The sequence below is a fragment of the Pteropus medius genome, unplaced genomic scaffold, assembly GCF_902729225.1.
Source record: "Pteropus medius unplaced genomic scaffold, Ma_sr-lr_union100, whole genome shotgun sequence".
Classification (NCBI taxonomy): domain Eukaryota; kingdom Metazoa; phylum Chordata; class Mammalia; order Chiroptera; family Pteropodidae; genus Pteropus; species Pteropus medius.
This window is the reverse complement of record NW_024342538.1, coordinates 527,924-534,554: the sequence shown is the minus strand read 5'-3', so window position 1 is coordinate 534,554 and position 6,631 is coordinate 527,924. Positions and strand designations below refer to the sequence as shown.

General features: G+C 36.1%; 1 protein-coding gene across 1 annotated transcript in view; it reads left to right on the top strand.

Annotated features, from left to right (window-relative positions):
* Positions 1–6,147: 6,147 nt before the first annotated feature.
* Positions 6,148–6,631, top strand: part of SLITRK4 (SLIT and NTRK like family member 4) — a 7,847-nt gene continuing 7,363 nt past the window's right edge. Inside the window, exons 1-2 of the mRNA XM_039866337.1 lie at positions 6,148–6,273; positions 6,351–6,499. The gene's annotated coding sequence lies outside the window, so the exon portion shown is untranslated. The remainder of the gene's footprint in view (positions 6,274–6,350; positions 6,500–6,631) is intronic.

Here is a 6,631-nt window from a genome sequence, read left to right as displayed (position 1 = left end):
GTGCCCCTAAGTCCTTGAACTATTTTTGCATGTTACAAATAATGCTACAAATAACATTGTACAAATAACAGTTATATATACTTTGGTTCCTTTATCTCCTTTTCTTTCTCTCTTTCTGTTTGTTTTCCCAAGAAGATATTCAGTGGTACACTTCAGGAAAAAATATTTTTAATATTCTCTCCAGGGCCATTATGAGGAACTTTGTTTAAATGATATTTCCCATTCCTTGTGGTTTTGAAGAACAGACGCAAGAAAGACTTTTTAAAAAATGATGGTGTTTGTAATGCTCAGCCCTACAGAGGTTGTTGTTGAAATTAATGTTTAAAAAACTAATAATTGATGAAAATACAAAAGTAACTAAAGGATACTAAGAAGTATAAGCACCCATGAATTTATTTTAACATAATAGTTTCTAGTTTTTGAAATAATTAAAAATTAAATAAAACAAACAAAGAATCCCATCACTCTCTTGTTCTCATCATCCTTAGAATAGACTCAAGTAGGAAGTGAATAACATAGTCTACATACTCTGCTTTTTGTCATTGTAGTTTACTCTGCTTATGAATAGGACATAATAATTCTCTGTGCCAGAAAGGCACTATTCTAGGTGTTTTAAACATTATCTTAGTTAATCTTCATAAAACTCAGGGAGATTAAGTTTGTCTTACCCATTTTACAGAGGAAGCAGTTAACTGACCTAAATCATAGAACTATTAAATAATGAAAGAAGAATTTCACTTCAAGTTTATCTGGTTTCAAATTTCACATTCTTTAAAATCCTAATTGGGTGAATATGTTCCTTTCACATTTACAAAACAGTAAAGATTTCGAAAGTTCTGTAATTAATTTCTAAACGATTCACTGGAGCATCTACCTTCAGTGAGCACCCCATCATTGGGTATATTCAAACACTGAGTGTTCATCTGATGAAGATTTCAGCTTGATTGGGAGTGGTTAAACCATAAAATTATAAGGTCTCTTTAAACCTGGGAACTCTATGAGTAACAAGAATATAATGCACATAACAGATATAGCAGATATTCTCTTCAATAACAATTTTTCCTATATCATGATCCCCTGGCATTAGACTAAGGACCACTTTCACATGAAGACCTTATGTGGGTAGACATTACTCATTTTGAGTCAGATTGGGGAAATAGAAGCTCCAATTTGGAACTGGGAAAGAAGGTAGTCAATCACAGATCCATGACACTGGCTTACACAGATGTTCTGCTTTCCTCTGACTCACTGTGTGAGCCTTGGAAAGGGATACATTTTCTTTTTGATATAATAATTGCGATACAGTCACATCATAACTCATATCTTTATATTATGCCTTTTCTTTTTTTAAATTAATTAATTAATTTTTATGGTGACATTGGTTAACAAAATCCAGTAAGTTTCAGCTGTACATTTTAACACTAAGCATATATATATTTACATTGTGCATTCACTTCCCACAGTTAGATTTCTTTCTGCCACCACATATTATGCCTTTTCTGCCTTGTTTTATGCCCCTGATTTTGCCCTGCATTTTGAATTGTCCAAAAATGTCTAAAACAAAAGAAGAGGGGCTGGAAACAAGATCAATTTTGAAGGAAAATTTTAAGTTTAAATTTCCAGGGAAAAATAATACTCTAATAAAAGCATAAAAGCATTGGGGGAGAAAGACCCCCAATATTTTTTGAAAAATAAAAACATGTTTTGCTGGCTGGAGACAGCACTCTGGTTCCCCAGATAGAATTGAGCATGGTAAAAATGGAAGGATTCTCATCAGCTTTCTGTCTTCCTGACAAAGTTCTGATTGGCTTTATAGAATTTGTCCAGCCCATGGGAGTAGTTCTCACAGCAGACTGTTTGGCTATTAACTCCCTATTTTTTTTTTAATTTAATGATCTTTATTATCTTTGAGTTGTCTGAGGGCAGTTGTGCTTATTTCTGGGCCCTTATCTTTGACAGTCAGTGAGAAAGACGAGATTTCTTCAAGTTAGAGAATATCTGAAAGAAAATGGGTAAACAGAACAGACACTATTTTATCCACATCTGTGGCTTAGAAAAATGGTATTCTAAAGAATACAAGTGATACTAGACAGCCATATGAACAGGTACTTATTGGAAGCCAAAGTTACAAAGATCCCTCAAAACAACATATTATTTACTAATCCTCCAGAAATAATTTGTTAATGGAGTACCCTGTGAAAAATCATCCAATGCCTAGAGTACTCAGACCTTCATACATTAGCGGCTGAAAGCTTAGATTCTGAAAAACAAAACAAAAATAAAATAAAATAAAATAAACGGGTTACCAGATGTAATATAAAGAGTTAGCCTGGGGAAAATGGAAGGTCGGGTTAGTTGATACAACCTAATCAATCACCTAAGCTCACCTCTTCCAATTTACTTAGTGTCCTATTGGATAACAGTTCTTTTGTCTTTAACTCTGGGGTAAGTGTAGGGATGAACACTACTGCTTTACATGGCTCCTTTGGGCAGTAACAAAAGCAACTGCCTTTAAAAAGGGACAATTGAAACATTATCAGAGGTTCAGAAACAACTCAGGTATAAAAGCTGAAGGAGCAGGATGGATGAAACAAGTCCACTATTGGTGAAGGGTAAAATTAGCTATTTAAGAGACCCTGTCATGCATAGTTGATGTGAACTGTTTTTCATGTCTTTTATTGATTTATTCTACTGTTGAATTTTAATACCTTAACACTTGCAAACATTTATGTCCCAACTGTTTATCTTTGGAGGATCAGTCTATTATGCTTTCAAAATTAATAGTGTCTTGATTCTTCTGTGGACGAGGCAGTGTACAGTTTCAGAACAGCCTCAAAGACCTGAGGTCAGATCTTGACTGTCACTTACTCACTGTGTGACCTTGGCTAAGTCACTTAACTTCTTTTTTTTTTAAAGAAGGATAATTTCTCCCCTGTAGTATTGTTCAGAGAACTAAATGAAATAATGTTCAGAGGCAACATGGCTAAGAAGAAGAGTCACTCTATGGATAAGCCATTGGTATGGGTTAGATTATAATCTGAAAGCTACCTTTCAGCTCCTAAATTCCATAAAATTTGCAAAAACAAGCAATTAGCACAAAGTTTCTCAAAGCGTATATGATAAAAAAAGAGTTACATTGTCAAGTCAGTTTGAGAAATGGTGCATGCCCTATCCCTTTCTCCTTGTAAGTCAGAATTCATTTTTACTATAATTGAATTTGTTTAGAATTTCCAAAGTTAAAACAAAACAAAAGAAAACAAAACATTGTTTAGCTTTATGGAACCAGGGTCTTATAAACTTATTTGATCATAGAAATATCTCTTTTGGAAGATATATTAACATCCTAAGAACTTTCTTGTATTCCACTTAGAGATATGCCAAGTTCATAATTATTTTAAATGCCAGAGCATATATGAATTTTTGAAATTAAGACACACTGAATGATCTGTGATATCAATATACCAAAATTAAGGCTAATCTGATTTTAAACAACATCAAGACTGAGCAGAATAAATGAGGAATACAATGAAAATGAAAGACCACTGACTAGGGCCAAGTTTTGTTGATGTTATAATCATTTTTTGTAAGTAGTGGTTGATTGCCTAAAACTGCCTTTGGAATTAAGGATATCCAGCAGCTTGGTGAAATTCCTGGTGTGGCTGTTTATTTGCCCTGAAGGAGGGAGACACTTTATAACAGCGTTGTACTATGATTCCAGCTCTGCTCCTTACAAAGCCAAGATTAAGTACAGTGGGACTTGTAGAAAAACTATAAGGCCATCACAATTCCATCTCACAGTATTTGCATTCACATATTTTAGAAAGAACAACAACTTCGTTTTTCTTTCAATTGCCATAAATAGTGCTGGAGTTTTCCTAACACCTTTATTTATTTTTATATTTACTTCCTTTTTTTTTTTTAAGCTAGCAATTTCCCTTAGTCTACTATTGTTCTGTATAGACAGCACATGCAGGTCAAAGAGATAGAAATGAGACTGCAGGACTAAAGGACTGAGTTTTTTAATTGCTTCGAAAGCAAAAAAAGCAGAAGGCATGGAAACTTCTATATTATTTTTATGAGTATTCGCCTTATCATTTTTAATCAGAAAAATATTTTATATTAAAGCATTCATTTTAATGAGTTGGATATTAATCAACAAGTTCTTAGCACTATTATTAATGGTGATTTATTGATGTTCTAGCTGTACTTGTTTCCAGATTTCTGTCTTTATACCCATATGAAAAAGAACATTCCACAGTTTATTGCAGTCAAATATAGTCAACTCTCAGAACAGTTTCTAAAGTTGAATAAAGATAAGAATTTAAATCATCTGATATTTACTGTCCAAATCTGGCCTTTTCAGCTATCATAGTACTTGGAATGTGTATTATCATTTCAGGTAAAATTTTTTTGCTCATCCTATTGAATCTTGTTAACATTTATAGTAAAGGACAAATAATTCACCTATCCTGATAAAATATATTGTAGCTCCCTGAAACCTTTACATTTAGAATAAATGCCAACTTGTTTTGGTATCTATTACCACTTTCGAATTGCATTGTACAATACAATGCAAATGTGAGTTCTTAATTAGCAGGATCTGTTTTGTTCAAATGTACAACAGTAGAGGGATTTTTCAACATACTGCAGTTGTTACCTATGGAGGAAACAAATTTCACCTTACTAAGAGGAGCTGCACAAATACATATGTTATGGGCAGATTCTTTAATATTTCCTTAAGCAATACTATGTTATAATGAATTTCACATTGAATATAGCAAATCTTACTGTTACTGCCCACTCGCTTTTTGCCTCTAGGTTGGTTTTAAAAGAGAAGATGAATTTTTTTAAGGGCAATGAGGAGTGGGGGTAGAGAAAGAGTTCTTTATCAATGATGCAATATTTACCAAGGTCATAAAGAAATATGCCTATATACACATATCTATTTAAATGTTCATTTAAATATTGAATGTGCATCTCTGTATACATGCTGTGTCCAGCAAACATTTGCATGAATATAACCTAAAGGCAGCCCCATGAAATGACAAAATGAAAAATTTTAAACTCATATGAATAGACACTACAGATAATATAGAAGGTAGGGCAGTATCCACAAATAATGTAATAAATTCTTTGCTCATTGGATTTTTTGCCTAGACTCGAGGCCTTTAAACATCAACCAATTATGGTAAATGTTTAACTGTAGGAGTTCAGGCAGACAGCCAAATTCTGGTTTCAAAGCAATTGCTAGTTTTAGCTTAAAGAGTTTTTCATTTTTAAGTAAAAACATTTCTGAGTACTGGCTATACCCTATTGTAGTTAGAGCTACTGGAATTTGAATAAGTGGATTAGGCAGAGCATAGAAATGGGCCCTGCAGTATTACCTGAAATGTGGCTACTAAGAGTCCTAGGACAATATTTCCCCTCGTATAACTTAGCTCTATTTACTTAAAGCCAGTTTATTCCTACAGACACAAAGTAAAGAGAAAGAGTTGTTTTTCTTAGCCAAGCACTTACAAAAAAAAAGCAGGGTTGGGGGGAGGGGAGCGAAACGACCGCTTTAGCCTTCTCTTGTTAGGAAGGCCAGGTATTTGAAATACAAGACACAAGAGCCAAACTCCCCCACCCCATAGGTACATTGTTTTCTTATCCAGTTTAGGAACTAAATTACCAATCTACGCAAAACTGGTTTGAACTTTAGCTTCCTCAGGATATTCCTACCCTCTTGTGGAAGCACTTAGAAATGGGTAGAAAAAGGGGCCTCGACAATCCATACGCGGGATTTGCAGCCTCTGGATGGATACTTGAGATGCAACTGCTAAAGCCTCTTTGGTACAGACATGACAATGAGGGGGCTACTGAATGAAGTGACTTTTCTTAGTCCATTTTGTCTTCCTTGCTGTCTCCCCACGGTATTCCGCGGGTCCCTTCACAAACCCTTCCGCCTATCTCCAAAGCTTTAAACCTTGTCCCTCTTCCCTAAAGTCTCCCATTCACCACCACTTTCGCCAACCAAAGTCCCCTCCCGGTCACCACCAAAGCCCGGAGAAGTGGAACGCACACAATGCCTCCCTTATAGGGCTTGAGCTGGGGACTGGGCATGCTCAGTAGCCAAAGCAGATATATATTTTTTTTGCTCCTTTTGGTCGCAAGTGCGGCATCTCTCCGAGTCCCACACCTCTCTTTCCTCTATCCCCATCCCCACTCCCCACCCCCAGATCTACAATCACCCTGCTTAACTCGTTCGATACCGAAGGCTCACAGAGTTCTAAGGTACGGAGAATTAACCGTCTCCTAAATCCACGAAATAGTCTCACTTTAGGCTAAAGCTTCACACTTTTGCCTTATAGCCCCCAGCCCCTTACGCGCAGACAGGTAGAAGGAGTGCGAATACTACTGGATCCCAGGAAACTGGTCCCAAAGAAGGCTCCATCCAGGATCGCCCGCTACCGAAGTATTCCCGGAGCCCTCTGTTCTGCGAGGTGACAATTAGCCAAAGGTACCGTACCCGTGATACAAAGCCCAAGTGCGATTGTTGCCTTTGAATGTCATTGATGTTGACTCACCCCCCTCGATCCTGGAATTATTCAGTTCGGTGTAGACTCGACGCCCCTGTCTACCTCCCTTGACC